Below are 18,285 nucleotides of genomic sequence, written 5' to 3'. Positions count from 1 at the left end.
TGTCCACGTAATAAGCCACGACGTTGAGCTATCATTCACGGTCAGGTCGCTTCTTAAAAAAGCGGCATATCTCAGTGGGCCTTACCTGCACCAATTTGCACGCGAAGACAGCAGATTGGATGTGAAGCAAGTGTTACGATGTCAGTGTCTGCTCCATATGGAAGAGTGATTGGCAATGCTGTTGGATATGCGCCTTTTTCAAAATTAATATTAACAAGAAATTCGCTTAAACATATTTTTTAATAATTAATGAATAAAAACATAAGAGCATAGTAACTGAAAAACAACACGTAAGCCAAAAAGACGCCTTGTTCTCCCGTGGCGGGTGAAAGCAGAGATAAGAGCGTGCTAACGAACTCAGAAGCAGACCTTGGCAATAATTGGGTTGGGGAGATTGCAAGGCATGATCACACAGCGTTGACACTAACACTCCGCCTTATAATTAAATAAATAAGTTTTATAAATAATAGGCTCCAAGGACAACCTCCACCAACCTCAAGAGAGGGCCGTTGTTTTGAAATTAAAAGATGAGGAGGACAGAGCGCAGCACAGCAAGCTGCAGGCTGAGAGCAAGCGGTGCCTAGGGTCGCAGAGAGTTCACAGTAGCCACAGACATAGGTAAGTCAAAAAGATCATCCAGTTACACCGCATTGCTGTAAAGTAACGTTAAAGTTCGAAATTCGACAACAGGAGTAGGCTAAACTATCGATCCTCGTGCTCGCTCCAATTGGAGACAAGGCTACGAGATACAGCAATGAATTATTGCCCATTTGCTAATCCAATACTGAATGTTAATTCATTTTTAACAAGTTCCTGTACAACCTGACCGAAGCGTATGGCAAACACAGAGTTTTTACTAAAGTCAAAACGAATTCCCTAACCTTAGCATAGGTGAATAATAGCGCAGTGTTGACCCAAGGGCAATGGAAGAAGAGCAGAAGGCCTTTGTCTAGATCGTAGCGTGAGAGAAAGAATCAGAGCCGACTCATTATTGCTGCCACCTGTACTCACAAGGCTGAGAACCGATAGATAACACTTCCCCACCGAAGCCAGACGGAATGACGAAATTAATGAGGAGCCTTGAGATGCATGGCGGTGTAGTCCGGATATAGGCGCAGCCCTAAAGCAAGGGTGGGAGAGACACTATTTGGTGTTTGTGCTAAAGCTAGCAGTTGCACGATAATGAGGCAGAGACTGAGACAGACAGCAAGAGAGTGGGACAGGGAGTTTCATTTAAAGGTGCCATGAGCTATGTCCCGCTGGCATGGACTTGCGAATGCTTGAGCGATGTTAAATCGGGAGCCAGGGAAAAAGAGTGTCTCCCAGCCGCCTTTGTCTCCCTGCCGTACATGATGAGAGTATACATATGCTTATGAGAGCACTTTCCCTGGAGCTAAAGTCAAGAGCCACGATGGAAGACTGATACAGCAAACACAGCAGACCTCGAGTCACGTGTAGAATCATAACTGTAAGTCTGTGATGGAAATGTTAACTAAAAGAAAAACTTACCATTTCTCCGTGCGTCGGTAAAGGTCGTATGAGGGAACGTCGCCCCTCCCTCCAGGTTGTGCAACACAGACAAAGACGCCTGTGAGATGATTTGAAACGCCTGTTGTTTTGATGGGATGAAAAGAGGGGGCCTGGGTCTGGGAAGCGGTGAGAGTCGGTCACACAAGGGAGAATCCCGCCTCCCTCAAGGTTGTGCCACACAGACAAAGACGCCTTGAGACGATTTGTAACACCTGCTGTTTTTGACGGTCTATGGAAAGAGGAATCAATAGAACAAGGCCGTAAATGATGCACACAAGGATACACATACACAAGGACACACAGACGGACACACGCTCCAAACCACGAGACACCGATAATTGCAAAAGCATCCCCACCTTGTGGGGAGGAGTCAAGAGGAAAGCTTTTGGCATAAAAGAGGACGCTGCCGCATTGGAAGTTCAGTTCGGCTGGCTCATCGGAGTCCGGTTCGGCTCGGCTGAGCTCAGCTCAGCTGAGCCCATCAGCTGAGCTCGCCATCTCATCAGCAAGAGTTCGACCTGCGGGTCGACTCAAGAGCGAGCTGCGACCACTGGTCGGCTCAACTCCCCGGAGCGGCTCCCCATCTCATATGCAGGCGGACAAGACCCGCTGGACAGCCCAACTCGCCCCTGCGTGGGTCGGCCTCTGCTGACTCGGAGGTCTCTGCCGCCCGCCGGAGTGGCGAGGGTCGCTGTGTAGCGACGAGGCTATGAACGTGCATCGCCTGCGCCGATTGCGCAACCGGACCAGCTGCCAAGCCAACTCCCCTCCCGAACACGCTACGAGCGTGTTGTGTACGCCATCAACTACAACAACGTGGGCCAGCTGCCAAGCCAACTCCCCTTCCGCGCTCACTACGAGCGTGCTGTGTATGCCACCAACTACAACAACGTGGGCCAGCTGACAAGCCGACGTCACCTCCCGCGCACGCTACGAGCGTGCTGTGTACACCATCGCAACTACAACAACGTGTCAGCTGGTCAGCCTACGTCAACCAGTGTCGGCCGAGCCTAATCAACTGATACGTATGACGCACACTGCTCTACTACACGACAAATCAGGCGTTCGCTTGACCTAAGACTCAACTCCAAACACTGACTATTCAAAACAATCCATATCCCTCAAACATACACGGGTCCTTAACCGGAAGCCAATACCCAAGTCCATAGGCCATCAGTGGCTGTGAAGGCATTGCTGCAGATCGAGTGAACACTCCGTCGTTTATAAGTATATTCGTAATATTTCTTCCTTAATATTTTGTTTTGGGCTGTACTTCTAATCGCATAAGTACCAACCGATCATCAATACGAATGAATCCTTGACACCTTTACCACGGAGCTACGCTCACATGGGGGGGAATAGCGTATCCAACCGGCTTCCTTATCAGGCGATCTGGTCCACAATTAATTAAACGTTATTCCAAGATAAGGATATCAGGGGAAAGAGCACACCCCACCGCACCCCCTCACCCTAAGCCATTGCGGTAATCATATGAATCTACCCGATGGATCTGTTGAGATATTTGTGCCTTTGGGAATAATAACTGTTTTTGATCGCCTTTTTCATATTAATATCGTCATATATTTTTTCATGATAGAGTGCATTCCCGTATAATCTCTCATAATAGAGTGAATTCCAATATAATCTTTCATAATAGAGTATCAAGTTTTGTTGTGTTTAGATGTTTTAACGACTCTCCCTCTCACCAACAGCTCGCGTCACGCGGCGGAGTTAACCACAGGTGCTGTGGTCAAAGTGAAACAACCCAGTCCTTGATGAGACTGTGTTGATACTGTGTTGTAATTCCAAGCCGAGAGTTGTATCTTTTAGAGTTAAGGTTTAATTAGAAATAAATTGATTAATGCAGAAGTGGTCGTGTGATTCTTTCCTGAAATCTATGCATAAGATCTGGTTCTGCGATGAGATATGAACTTGGTGACCTTAAACAAACACTCTAACTGAGATATGAACTCGGGGACCTTACAATAAAATACTCTAATTGAGATATGAACTTGGGAACCTAACATAAACTCTAATCCATACTCGGTAAATGCTAAAGCGAGAATCATTGTATTATCCTGATCGATAATACAAAGTTAAACCACGAAGCCGAGTTGACTCTTGAAACTAGCATAACTGCATACGATTAATTGCATTATCCCGATTGATAACACCACCTCGTCAACGAGGCGGGGCCTGATTATCATAAAGGCTGTCATTGACATAACCACACCCACCCGTATAGTGAATACGATTATCTCTCGAATTAGCATAATTTATACGCATAATTACATACATTAACATAATTTCTGATATATTATGCAAATTTCTTTTAATTTTCATTATTTTCATTCAATTTTCATAACACCCACATATACAACAAATTGGGGGCTCGTCCGGGATCTCTCACAGACAGTTTATGCTTAGATTAAGGAACAAATCACTGTTGTTTTAATCAAGGTTTTGTGAATTAACATTGCCCTGTGACTGTAAACGGTGTAAAATTAAAAAAAAAAAACGCACTCTGAAGGAGATACCAGAGTAGCAGTATATAACAAAGACAGTTGGAGGAAGATTATTTGCTCGAGTTGAACCAACACATCCTATGATACAAAAGTTGTTATATGTTCTCTGAGGTGAAATTCCAGAGTAACTAACGCCGCACATGAGAGGTTAATATTAAGATAGACTCTTAGGTCTATTAACTACACTACATAAAAGAGATGGCACATCACCCACAACATTCTGAGTTTGACACCCCAACGCATAACCCCGAAGTCAGAGGGAGACAAAATATTAACACTAAGTCACCAGCATATTCTGTATTGATAGAGCGAAAAAGGGCGGAGCTGGGGCTAAATGAACGGCACAGGAGAAGCAACTTTCCAGGAAGACGCACATCACACAAGCATGAGCCATGGGACAAGCAGGAGTCACTGAGTAAAGTTGACTCACGTTACAGGTGCAAAAGGCACTACGAAAGTTATGTTAAGCAGCGCCACCGTGATGGTGACAGCTCATCTGAATCGGATGCCTCTGACGACGATCAACTGTCCGAATACTCATTCAGTAGTAAGACTCTGAAATTGATAGACAAAGCTCTCGTCAGAATTCCCTACTTCGAGCCACACGATAGGAACAGAGACATACACACTCACATCGCAACAGTAGAAGCAGAAGCAATGATCAGGGGTTTGAGGAAAACGGATGAGAAAGCCAGTTTACTGAAACGGAGCTTGCATGAGCAGTCTATACCATGGGTAAAGTCGCTAGCATACGAGATTTGGAACAATTTCAAAAAGCTGAGCCGAGCAGTAGATAAGAGGTTTGGGGAATACTCCACACTATCCGAAGGATTGAACGAGGCAAATTGATGACCCAGTGTGCAGACGAGGACCCTCGGGATTACCTCCTACGATTTAAAAGAGCGTATTATGCGGGCGATGTGGATCAGTATCACGAAGGTGACAATGGTTTAAAGTTATGTTTTTCGGGGCCTTGAGTCCAGAGATTACAGAAATTGTGGGAATGGTTTTGAATCCAGAAACAGCCTCCTTACACCACATAGAGAATAAGGCACACATGGCTTGGCTGTACAGGGAGAGAAATAATAACTCTACAACACACAGTGAGAGGGATAATGTAACCAACATTTCAGAGGGAAATGAAAATCACGTGAGCAGAAACACAATACCACCAGCAAGGCAATGGCCCACAGGCTGGGAGCGATCACAGCGTGCAGGGACGCATATTTGCGAGAATCGCGGCGTGTGTAGACCGAGAGCAGAATCCCAATGCCACGACACACGAAGGATCAAACACAATCTGCCCATTTCCGATCGATCCCACCACCAGCTTTATCAAGAGAGAGCAGAGGCATGAGAAATAGGGAGACAGGGGTGAGCTTGGCTGTGACACAAAAGGTAACACGGGCACGTGATGAATCGCTCACAGAGGATGAGAGGAAGGTTTCAGTGAGAGAGGTGTCCACTGAGCTGAGGAAAAATCACAGCCCCGTTAAAGAAATAAAGCAAACTGCTGGTGATCAGAAAAATCAGGAGAGTGATGATTGGGAAAAATTAAATGCGTCGGGCACCAATTATGATAATGTAGTGGAGAACGCAAGTGTTGCACCCGTAATTGACACACCTATCGAACTGGAAAACATAATTGCATTGAAGTATGATCCGACAGGAGATGATGACCAACCGCAGGGCGGGGAAGTAAAACCTGGTTGTCTGGTAAATGGAAATGCCACCCCTTGTGCCGCGAAATTGTGTGAGGGTACTGCGAGTGTGGCAGAGAAAAGTGCTACAGAGACTTACAAGCATAAGTCTTTGAGTGGAAAATTCTGCTCTGGCACACTAAGGAGGGATGGAGATCAGAGTGTTGAAATGGAGGAGATGAAGATCCATGACGGATCAGGAATTTTGTTGAAATACAGAGTACTCAGAGGCATGGAATCGAATTGTGGCCCAGAAACAAATCGTCTTCCGCAGTCAACAGAGGTGCCCAAAGCTGCAGAGAATGCAAATGACCTCAACAGTCGAGCACGGAAGCTAGTGGTGTTTATTGATCCTGGTTACGCACAACATAATGTCACGCCACATAATCCCAGATGGAAAGAGAGGAATAAAAAAAATGACCGATACAAACCAGTAAACCGTGCTCATTTGGCGAAAGCCATAACGAAGATGAACCTGGATGATGATTACACAAAAATACCTGGCCATGAGAGATATGATGATATACTCTTGACAAAAGGTGGCAGTAAGGTTGCCAAGAACTTGTTAAACATGTTGCAAATAAGTAACATGAGGGAAACGGTGTGCCACCGTGTTCGAAACCACTATCCAGCGTTTCCCAGGAACTAAAAACAAAACCGCTGTCTAACAATATTTGATAAGAACCGATGTAACGTGTTGCCTTAATTTTTCTGTCTCCTTTTAATATTTTTCTTTTCTTATTCCAAATGTAATCATGCTAAGTTGTGACACGTACGCGCACGTTGTAAGTAAATAATTCCAAGCTTGAGGACTGTTGATGGTTCAAGATGGAAAAAGGCATATTTTTGTTTTTAAAATAACCCATGGCCATTTGACCACGATTCATTTTTAAAAGGGCGGAATGTTGGATATGCGCCTTTTTCCAAAATTAATATTAACAAGGAATTCGCTTATACATGTATTTTATAAAATAATTAATGAATAAAAACATAAGAGCATAGTAACTGAAAAACAACACGTAAGCCAAAAAAGATGCCTTGTCCTCCCGTGGCGGGTGAAAGCGGAGATAAGAGCGTGCTAACGAACTCAGAAGCAGACCTTGGCAATAATTGGGTTGGGGAGATTGCAAGGCATGATCACACAGCGTTGACACTCACACTCCGCCTTATAATTAAATAAATAAGTGTGATAAATAATAGGCTCCAAGGACAACCTCCCCCAACCTCAAGAGAGGGCCGTTGTTTTGAAATTAAATAATGAGGAGGACAGAGCGCAGCACAGCAAGCTGCAGGCTGAGAGCAAGCGGTGCCTAGGGTCGCAGAGAGTTCACAGTAGCCACAGACATAGGTAAGTCAAAAAGATCATCCAGTTACACCGCATTGCTGTAAAGCAGGGGTCGGGAACCTTTTTGACTAAGAGAGCCATGAAAGCAAAAAATTTGGAAATTTATTTCAGTGAGAGCCATATAATATATTTTAAAAGTGAATTCAACTAAATGTCAGTATAATAAGCCTCTGAATTTATTCTTTTAAATAATGTTGTTATAACACTCACCATTAATGCGACTTCTGGTGCTGCATGGATTTGCTGATGTCTTTGTAGTCGGGTTGGTACTTGGTGAGGTTAAGCTTCATGCAAGCGTTCAGGCTTTCATCCGTTAAACGTGATCGTAGGTTGGACTTGATGTTTTTAAGATGTGAGAATGACTGCTCACATGCATACGTAGATCCAAACATGGTCAATACAGCAATACTCACACGCTGCAGTGTGTGGTATGTGACAGGAAGCGCGTTCCAAGTTTTGAGAATCAGCTGGTCTTCGGGTTGGAGTTTTTTCATTTCTGTCCACATGTGCTTGCTCGCCAACTCCGCTTTCTGTCGTGTGATTCTTTCCAAATCTTCATTCAGTGACTTGAACTTATTCACCCACATGTCTGAGGCCTTCAGGTCAGCCACTTCTGCTTCAAAATCTCTGACGGAGACACCAGGGATGTAATTCAGGTCGGCTGTGTTCAGTGAACACTCGTTTGGATGGGTGATGAACTTAAAAAGACGAGTGTGCTCACGAAATTCTCCAAAGCGTGCTTTGAAGGACTGTAGGAGACTGGATGTGCAGCCAGCTAGCTGGTGGAGATCAAGGTTTTGAATGGGCTCACTTGCTGTGCATGCATCTTTAAATTGGCTCAGTTTTTCAAAATGTAGTAAACGACCTGTTTCAAGATCCGTGATGAAAAGCTCCAGCTTGTTTTCAAAAGCAAATACAGCTTGTTGAAGGGATAACACTGTATTTCCAATGCCTTGCATTTTCACGTTGAGCTGGTTCAGATGTTCAGTCAGATCTACGAGATAGTAAAACTTGAGGAGCCACTCGGTGTCGGCTAGCTCAGGATGCCCGACGCCTTTCATTTCAAGGAAAGTCCGGATTTCGTTCAGGCAAGCCGCAAAACGGCTAAGCACCTTCCCTCTTGACAACCAACGCACATTGCTGTGCAAAAGCAGACCAGGATAGTTATTTACAACTTCATCCAGCAGTGTTTTAAACTGGCGATCATTTAAGGCTCGGGCAACAATAAAGTTGATCACACGAATGACCAGCGACATCACTTCGCCAAACTGCCTGTCACACATCTGAGCACAAAGTGCCTCCTGGTGTATAATGCAATGGAAACTTAGGATGGGTCTATTTTCATGTTCACGGAGAAGCGCCACAAATCCTTTGTTTTTCCCCACCATACACGGAGCACCATCAGTACACACTGAGAGAAGTTTATCCATAGGTAGACTTTTTTCTTGAGCAAACTCCATGAAAGACTTGAATAAATCCTCACCTCTTGTGGACCGTTTTAATGGCAGAACAGCAAGACTTTCTTCGCGCAGTGCGTCACCAACAGCATATCTTGCAATCACGCTGAACTGCGACAAATGGCTCACGTCTGTTGACTCATCCAAAGCCAGAGAAAAGAACGGCGCTGCATTTATGTCCTTCACTTGCGTTTCCTCCACTTTGTTTGCCATCACGATGGTACGATCATGAACAGTTCTTGCCGACAGACGCATGTCTTGTATCCGTTTGATTATCTTGTCTTTGTTCGGAAGATCATCAAAAAGTTCATTGGCTACATCCAGCATGAACGTTTTAGCATACTCGCCATCTGTGAATGGTTTTCCGTTCCTCACTATTGCTAAAGAACCAGCAAAGCTAGCCGAATTATAGTCACCTTGCCGGGTCCATACGCGGAGTTGCTGCTGGCTAGCTTGCACCCTGCTCAGAAGCTCTTGGCACGCTTTCTTTCTGCTGTCTCCCGCAGGGTATTTTGATGCAAAGGTAGCGTGGCGCGTGTCGAAGTGCCGCTTTACATTCGACCGTTTCAACGATGTAATTTTGTCATTGCAAATTAGACACACCGCAGAACCCGCTCTCTCCACAAAGGCGAATTCTTCGGTCCATTCGTCCTGAAATGTACGATACTCGTCGTCTTTTTTTCTTTTCGCCATCTTCTTCGTCGAAGGGTTAGCTTTGAGCTAATGACCGAGCAGACGCAGTCTCAGACTGATTCAAAAGGGGGCGTTTACCTGTTTTACCCAGCAACGGCAAACGTAGGCCAGTATCATCCAATTAAAATAATGGACAATTGCTCCTGCAGCCCTGAACAGGACATGCGCAGTGAAAAATCGATGGATGGATTAAAACAAGTGAGAATATTTTGTTTTATCTGCGAGCCATATGCAATCATCAAAAGAGCCACATCTGGCTCGCGAGCCATAGGTTCCCGACCCCTGCTGTAAAGTAACGTTAAAGTTCGAAATTCGACAAGAGGAGTAGGCTAAACTATCGATCCTCGTGCTCGCTCTAATTGGAGACAAGGCTACGAGCTACAGCAATGAATTATTGCCCATTTGCTAATCCAATACTGAATGTTAATTCATTTTAATAAGTTCCTGTACAACCTGACCGAAGCGTATGACAAACACAGAGTTTTTACTAAAGTCAAAACGAATTCCCTAACCTTAGCATAGGCGAATAATAGCGCAGTGTTGACCCAAGGGCAATGGAAGAAGAGCAGAAGGCCTTTGTCTAGATCGTAGCGTGAGAGAAAGAATCAGAGCTGACTCATTATTGCTGCCACCTGTACTCACAAGGCTGAGAACCGATTGATAACACTTCTCCACCGCAGCCAGACGGAATGACGAAATTAATTAGGAGCCTTGAGACGCATGGTGGTGTAGTCCGGATATAGGCGCAGCCCTGAAGCAAGGGTGCGAGAGACCCCATTGGGTGTTTGTGCTAAAGCTAGCAGTTGCACGATAATGGGGCAGAGACTGAGACAGACAGCGAGAGAGTGGGACAGGGAGTTTCATTTAAAGGTGCCATGAGCTATGTCCCGCTTGCATGGCCTTGTGAATACTTGAGCGATGTTAACTTGGGAGCCAGGGAAAAAGAGTGTCTCCCAGCCGCCTTTCTCTCCCTGCCATACATGATGAGAGTGTACATACGCTTATGAGAGCACTTTCCCTGGAGCTAAAGTCAAGAGCCACGATGGAACACTGACACAGCAAACACAGCAGACCTCGAGTCACGTGTAGAATCATAACTGTAAGTCTGTGATGGAAATGTTAACTTAAGAATAACTTACCATTTCTCCGTGTGTCGGTAAAGGTCGTATGAGGGAACGTCGCCCCTCCCTCCAGGTTGTGCAACACAGACAAAGACGCCTGTGAGATGATTTGAAACGCCTGTTGTTTTGATGGTATGAAAAGAGGGGGCCTTGGTCTGGGAAGCGGTGAGAGTCGGTCACACAGGGGAGAATCCCGCCTCCCTCAAGGTTGTGCCACACAGACAAAGACGCCTTGAGACGATTTGTAACACCTGCTGTTTTTGATGGTCTATGGAAAGAGGAATCAATAGAACAAGGCCGTAAATGACACACACAAGGATACACATACACAAGGACACACAGACGGACACACGCTCCAGACCACAAGACACCGATAAATCCAAGAGGAAAGCTTTTGGCATAAAAGAGGACGCTGCCGCATTGGAAGTTCAGTTCAGCCGGCTCATCGGAGTCCGGTTCGGCTCGGCTGAACTCAGCTCAGCTGAGCCCATCAGCTGAGCTCGCCATCTCATCAGCAAGAGTTCGACCAGCGGGTCGACTCAAGAGCGAGCTGCGACCACTGGTCGGCTCAACTCCCCGGAGCGGCTCCCCATCACATCTGCACGCAGGCAAGAGCCGCTGGACAGCCCAACTCGCCCCTGCGTGGGTCGGCCTCTGCTGACGCGGAGGTCTCTGCCGCCCGACGGGGTGCGAGGGTCGCTGTGTAGCGACGAGGCTACGAACGTGCATCGCCTGCGCCGATTGCGCAACCGTGCCAGCTGCCAAGCCAACTCCCCTCCCGAGCACGCTACGAGTGTGCTGTGTACGCCATCAACTACAACAACGTGGGCCAGCTGCCAAGCCAACTCCCCTTCCGCGCTCACTATGAGCGTGCTGTGTATGCCACCAACTACAACAACGTGGGCCAGCTGACAAGCCGACGTCACCTCCCGCGCACGCTACGAGCGTGCTGTGTACGTCATCACAACTACAACAACGTGTCAGCTGGTCAGCCTACGTCAACCAGTGTGGGCCGAGCCTAATCAACTGATACGTATGACGCACACTGCTCCACTACACGACAAATCAGGCATTCGCTTGACCTAAGACTCAACTCCAAACACTGACTATTCAAAACAATCAATATCCCTCAAACATACACGGGTTCTTAACCGGAAGCCAATACCCAAGTCCATAGGCCATCAGTGGCTGTAAAGGCATTGCGGCAGATCGAGTGAACACTCCGTCGTTTATAATTATATTCGTAATATTTCCTCCTTAATATTTTGTTTTGGGCTGTACTTCTAATCGCATAAGTACCAACCGATCATCAATACGAATGAATCCTTGACACCTTCACCACGGAGCTACGCTCACATGGGGGGGGAATAGCGTATCCAACCGGCTTCCTTATCAGGCGATCTGGTCCACAATTAATTAAACGTTAGTCCAAGATAAGGATATCAGGGGAGAGAGCACACCCCACCGCACCCCCTCACCCTAAGCCATTGCGGTAATCATATGAATCTACCCGATGGATCTGTTGAGATATTTGTGCCTTTGGGAATAATAACTGTTTTTGATCGCCTTTTTCATGTTAATATCGTCATACAATCTTTCATAATAGAGTGCATTCCCGTATAATCTCTCATAATAGAGTGATTTCCAATATAATCTTTCATAATAGAGTATCAAGTTTTGTTGTGTTTAGATGTTTTAACGACTCTCCCTCTCACCAACAGCTCGCGTCACACGGCGGAGTTAACGACAGGTGCTGTGGTCAAAGTGAAACAACCCAGTGGTTGATGAGACTGTGTTGATACTGTGTTGTAATTCCAAGCCGAGAGTTGTATCTTTTAGATTTAAGGTTTAATTAGAAATAAATTGATTAATGCAGAAGTGGTCGTGTGATTATTTCCTGAAATCTATGCATAAGATCTGGTTCTGCGATGAGATATGAACTTGGTGACCTTACACAAACACTCTAACTGAGATATGAACTCGGGGACCTTACATTAAAATACTCTAATTGAGATATGAACTTGGGAACCTAACATAAACTCTAATCCATACTCGGTAAATGCTAAAGCGAGAATCGGTGTATTATCCTGATCGACGAAGTTAAACCACGAAGCCGAGTTGACTCTTGACACTAGCATAACTGCATACGATTAATTGCATTATCCCGATTGATAACACCACCTCGTCAACGAGGCAGGGCCTGATTATCATAAAGGCTGTCATTGACATAACCACACCCACTCGTATAATTAATACAATTATCTCTCGAATTAGCATAATTTATACCCATAATTACACACAATAACATAATTTCGGATATATTATGCAAATTTCAAATTTCTTTTAATTTTCATTATTTTCACTCAATTTTCATAACACCCACATATACAACAATGCGTCGCTATAAACCGAGTGCAAAATCAGAACCAGAGAGAGCCGCACGGTAAGAGCGCGCGTTATTTTGTTAAATATAACAAATGGTTCTCTTGTGCAAAAGGAAAATTCCCAGCAGCAACATTACTGCCCGCCTCCGGCTATCTACGTGAGATTGTTCTGGCCCCAGTCCTTCCCTTTGACCTCCTGTGCACGCCCAGACCGTCCTAAGTAATCGCACCAAGGCCATCCACAAGTTTCTCAGAGCTTTCTTTGCCTTGCTACACGGTGCTGGTTGCTGTAAAGTTGTGTGGCCTCTATGCAGGCCATGAAGGTTGTGTTTCTGCTCCTGTTATGTGTCTTCCCTCTGGCTTGGGTTTTTGTACTTTGTGTGTATACAGTGAGGGGAAAAAGTATTTGATCCCCTGCTGATTTTGTACGTTTGCCCACTGATAAATAAATTATCAATATATAATTTTGATGGTAGGTTTATTTGAGCAGTGAGAGACAGAATAACAACAACACAATCCAGAAAAACGCATGTCAAAAATGTTATAAATTGATTTGCATTTTAATGAGGGAAATAAGTATTTGACCCCCTCTCAATCAGAAAGATTTCTGGCTCCCAGGTGTCTTGTATACAGGTAACGAGCTGAGATTAGGAGCACACTCTCAAAGGGAGTGCTCCTAATCTCAGTTTGTTACCTGTATAAAAGGCACCTGCCCACAGAAGCAATCAATCAATCAGATTCCAAACTCTCCACCATGGCCAAGACCAAAGAGCTCTCCAAGGATGTAAGGGACAAGATTGTAGACCTACACAAGGCTGGAATGGGCTACAAGACCAATGCCAAGCAGCTTGGTGAGGAGGTGACAACAGTTGGTGCGATTATTCACAAATGGAAGAAACACAAAAGAACTGTCAATCTCCCTCGGCCTGGGGCTCCATGCAAGATCTCACCTCGTGGAGTTGCAATGATCATGAAAACGGTGAGGAATCAGCCCAGGACTACACGGGAGGATCTTGTCAATGATCTCAAGGCAGCTGGGACCATAGTCACCAAGAAAACAATTGGTAACACACTACGCCGTGAAGGACTTAAATCCTGCAGCGCCCGCAAGGTCCTCCTGCTCAAGAAAGCACATATACATGCCCGTCTGAAGTTTGCCAATGAACATCTGAATGATTCAGAGGACAACTGGGCGAAAGTGTTGTGGTCAGATGAAACCAAAATGGAGCTCTTTGGCATCAACTCAACTCGCCGTGTTTGGAGAAGGAATGCTGCCTATGACCCCAAGAACACCATCCCCACCGTCAAACATGGAGGTGGAAACATTATGCTTTGAGGGTATTTTTTTGCTAAGGGGACAGGACAACTTCACCGCATCAAAGAGACGATGGACGGGGCCATGTACCGTTAAATCTTGGGTGAGAACCTCCTTCCCTCAGCCAGGGCATTGAAAATGGGTCGTGGATGGGTATTCCAGCATGACAATGACCCAAAACACACGGCCAAGGCATCAAAGGAGTGGCTCAAGAAGAAGCACATTAAGGTCCAGTCTCCAGACCTTAATCCCATGGAAAATCTGTGGAGGGAGCTGAAGTTTCGAGTTGCCAAACGTCTGCCTCGAAACCTTAATGACTTGGAGAAGATCTGCAAAGAGGAGTGGGACAAAATCCCTCCTGAGATGTGTGCAAACCTGGTGGCCAACTACAAGAAACGTCTGACCTCTGTGATTGCCAACAAGGGTTTTGCCACCAAGTACTAAGGCATGTTTTGCAGAGGGGTCAAATACTTATTTCCCTCATTAAAATGCAAATGAATTTATAACATTTTTGACATGCGTTTTTCGGGATTTTTTTGGTGTTATTCTGTCTCTCACTGTTCAAATAAACCTACCATTAAAATTATAGACTGATCATTTCTTTGTCAGTGGGCAAACGTACAAAATCAGCAGGGGATCAAATATTTTTTCCCTCACTGTACATCATTGGACCTCCTTTGTCAGTACCAAAATTCCTTGTTAAAAGGTTCCAGTTTTGTTGCCAGAAAAAAGGGGAAAAACCATATTATTATATTTTGATACTGGCAAAGGAGGTCCCATTGTGTAGAAGCTCACCCCGAGCTCTCATTACTCTGTTAGTGGCATTGTCTTTGAACTGTACGCCTTTTTACGTCCTCTGGTCTAGCACCGTTTGAGACGAGGCTCAAACAGAAAGCCGTCTCTGGTGTAGACCAATCAGTTTCAAGGACAATACATCATATTATCAAGGTGTGTTTTTATTTGCATTCTGACCGCAAGTATTGTGGTTAATGCAATGACATGATTCCATGTAAAAAAGTCCCATCATGTCATGATTTTAATGTGCAAACTCTGCATGTACACCCCCCTTTCCACACAGTAGTGTTACGTCCTATTTGGGGGCGTGGGGAAGCGTGCAAATTCGGCCCAATGATCGCGGCTGGGAAATATTCACCTCCTCATACCGGCGTTATAAATAGGACACGGTTTTCAAAGAACGAAACTGTTCAAAACAATGTCTCTGCTCTTCCACACTCGGTGCCCTTTAACCCACCACCCCACGCATTGCGGGTCTCCTGCGTGTCAACGCGTGGAATGAAGATGGAGCAGTTTTGGCCCACGCAACCCGCTCAAGGAAGTCGTGCTGTGGTACGGATTGGGTCTTTGCTCACGCAAAGGTGGTACATTGTGCGGACACCGCACGTATACAAAACCGCGGGCGAATTTGTTATCCATCACTGCGGCTGTGATGGGACGTACTGTAACGTTGTTAAGGTGAAACGGATCAGTTCGGATTGGCTCTGAAATGGCAGAATTCGTTTTAGAATAGCACGGGCTACACTGTACTGGACCTTATTGTAAAGCAACGACGCGAACTCGTCACTGAGCCGACCAAGATCAACACGGCACCGTGGCCAAGAGCCGCTGATGCCACGCCACCTCCACAGCGCGTTCGACCCTCCAACAGATCCCGCAGCTGCTGCACAGTGGACACGTGGCCTCAAAATGTCTTTAGAAGACGATACTTGTATAAAAGATCTGCCTTAGGGGCCGTCCATAAATGACGTCACGCACCTCGAGGGGGGGGGGTGGTCAGACATTTGTGGCGATGTGTGGCGAGGGGGGGAGGGTTGAGAAATGTGACGTCATGTCAAAATGCGCAACTTTAATTAAATATAGACAACACGTTCTCCTTAATTAAAGAGACTCTTTAATAAATGTTTTCTCCTACAACATCAGACTGCAGCGCCACATTAAATACGCACTACAATTACATTCGTTTAAAGCAATTTGAAGCATGGTTTATTTTTTTTTGGGGGGGGGGTCAAAAATCGTCCAAAATCGCGTGACGTCATTTATGGACGGCCCCTTGACGGCATTCCACCATCTGGTCTCGGGTCTTTCCCATTTGATAACCCACTCGTTTTGACTGGGTATCACACATTTCTCCGTTATTTGCTACATAAATGAAACTGGAACCGCTAAAGCTGTGGCACACCTTACGTCGCACCGACAAGGGCAATATCTGAAGTGTCTCTCTTCAGACCAATTGTCCGGCATCAGTGCTGACGATAAAAAGTGTCTGCCAAGGGTAGCGACCCGTCTAAGAGAACGTCCACCACATGTGTGTGTTGAACTTCTTTCACACCATACGTAGCCAACCACGCTAATCAGAGGTACGGATAAATGACAATAAACGATGGGTCTCTGTGTGAGTCTATGGGTCTCTGTGTGAGTCTATGGGTCTCTATGTGAGTCTATGTGTCTCTGTGTTAATCAATGGGTCTCTGTGTAAGTCTATGGGTCTTTGTGTGAGTCTGTGGGTCTCTGTGTGAGTCTATGGGTCTCTGTGTGAGTCTGGGTCTCTGTGTGAGTCTATGGGTCTCTGTGTGAATCTATGGGTCTTTGTATGAGTCTATGGGTCTCTGTGTGAGTCCGGGGGTTTCTTTGTGATTCTATGGGTCTCTGTGTGAGTCTATGGGTCTCTGTGTGAGTCTATGGGTCCCTGTGTGAGTCTATGGCTCTCTGTGTGAGTCTGGGGGTCTTTGTTTGAGTCTATGGGTCTCTATGTGAGTCTATGGGTCTCTGTGTGAGTCTATGGGTCTCTGTGTGAGTCTGGGTCTCTGTGTGAGTCTATGGGTCTATGTGTTAGTCTATGGGTCTTTGTGTGAGTCTATGAGTCTCTGTGTGAGTCTGGGGGTTTCTTTGTGAGTCTATGGGTCTCTGTGTGAGTCTATGGGTCTCTGTGTGAGTCGGGGGGTCTCTGTGTGAGTCTATGGGTATCTGTGTGAGTCTGGGGTCTCTGTGTGAGTCTATGGGTCGCTGTGTGAGTCTATGGGTCTTTGTGTGAGTCTATGGGTCGATGTGTGGGTCTATGGGTCCGTGTGTGAGTCTTGGGTCGATGTGTGAGTCTATGGGTCGATGTGTGGGTCTATGGGTCTCTGTGTGAGTCTATGGGTGTCTGTGTGAGTCTATGGGTCTGTGTGAGTCTATGGGTCTCTGTGTGAGTCTGGGGGTCTCTGTGTGAGTCTATGGGTCTCTGTGTGAGTCTATGGGTCTCTGTGTGAGTCTATGGGTCTCTGTGTTAATCAATAGGTCTCTGTGTAAGTCTATGGGTCTCTGTGTGAGTCTGTGGGTCTTTGTATGAATCTATGGGTCTCCGTGTGAGTCTGGGTGTTTTTTTGTGATTCTATGGGTCTCTGTGTGAGTCTATGGGTGTCTGTGTGAGTCTATGGGTCTGTGTGAGTCTATGGGTCTCTGTGTGAGTCTGGGGGTCTCTGTGTGAGTCTATGGGTCTCTGTGTGAGTCTATGGGTCTCTGTGTGAGTCTATGGGTCTCTGTGTTAATCAATAGGTCTCTGTGTAAGTCTATGGGTCTCTGTGTGAGTCTGTGGGTCTTTGTATGAATCTATGGGTCTCTGTGTGAGTCTGGGTGTTTTTTGTGATTCTATGGGTCTCTGTGTGAGTCTATGGGTCTCTGTGTGAGTCTGTGGGTCTTTGTATGAATCTATGGGTCTCTGTGTGAGTCTGGGTGTTTTTTTGTGATTCTATGGGTCCCTGTGTGAGTCTATGGCTCTCTGTGTGAGTCTGGGGGTCTCTGTTTGAGTCTATGGGTCTCTGTGTGAGTCTATATATGTAGGTTGAACTTATTTCACACCATACATAGCCAACCACGCTAATAGGAGGCGCAGGGGATGGACAACAAACTAAACTCAAAAAGCAGTTCTAAAGAAATGAATTTGTCAATATAGACCGTTTAAAAGTTCATAGCTCCCAGTGGCTTCCTCATATCGGAAGGAAGTGCATTCCAGACGGCTGCACAACAGCAATGTCTTTGTTCGTTGGCGAGCCAAAAGCCGCTGCGAGGATGGCCGGAGTTTGCGTGATGGTATATACTTCTTGACGAGACCAACGAGATATTGCGCTTGAAATAGCTGAATTAATGAAATTGGCTCATGTGCAGGCGCGAATTGCTTGTTGCATCGCTTGCATTTGTAGTGTTGTAAATATGGACGAA

General features: G+C 45.8%; 2 long non-coding RNA genes across 2 annotated transcripts; both read left to right on the top strand.

The window, feature by feature from the left end:
* On the top strand, positions 1 to 3,399 carry LOC142906493 (uncharacterized). The gene is made up of 2 exons (XR_012930336.1): positions 1 to 2,555; positions 3,243 to 3,399. It is a non-coding gene; the product is annotated as an uncharacterized LOC142906493 (long non-coding RNA).
* Positions 3,400 to 10,769: 7,370 nt separating this feature from the next.
* LOC142906492 (uncharacterized) lies at positions 10,770 to 12,249 on the top strand. Its single transcript, XR_012930335.1, has 2 exons — positions 10,770 to 11,440; positions 12,093 to 12,249. It is a non-coding gene; the product is annotated as an uncharacterized LOC142906492 (long non-coding RNA).
* The last annotated feature ends 6,036 nt before the right edge of the window (positions 12,250 to 18,285 follow it).

This window comes from Petromyzon marinus, chromosome 66, assembly GCF_048934315.1.
Source record: "Petromyzon marinus isolate PM22_M1 ecotype Great Lakes invasive population chromosome 66, UKy_Petmar_22M1.pri1.0, whole genome shotgun sequence".
In the NCBI taxonomy this organism is placed as follows: Eukaryota; Metazoa; Chordata; class Hyperoartia; order Petromyzontiformes; family Petromyzontidae; genus Petromyzon; species Petromyzon marinus.
The sequence above is the reverse complement of the archived record's forward strand: the minus strand, read 5'-3'. Positions and strand labels throughout refer to the sequence as shown.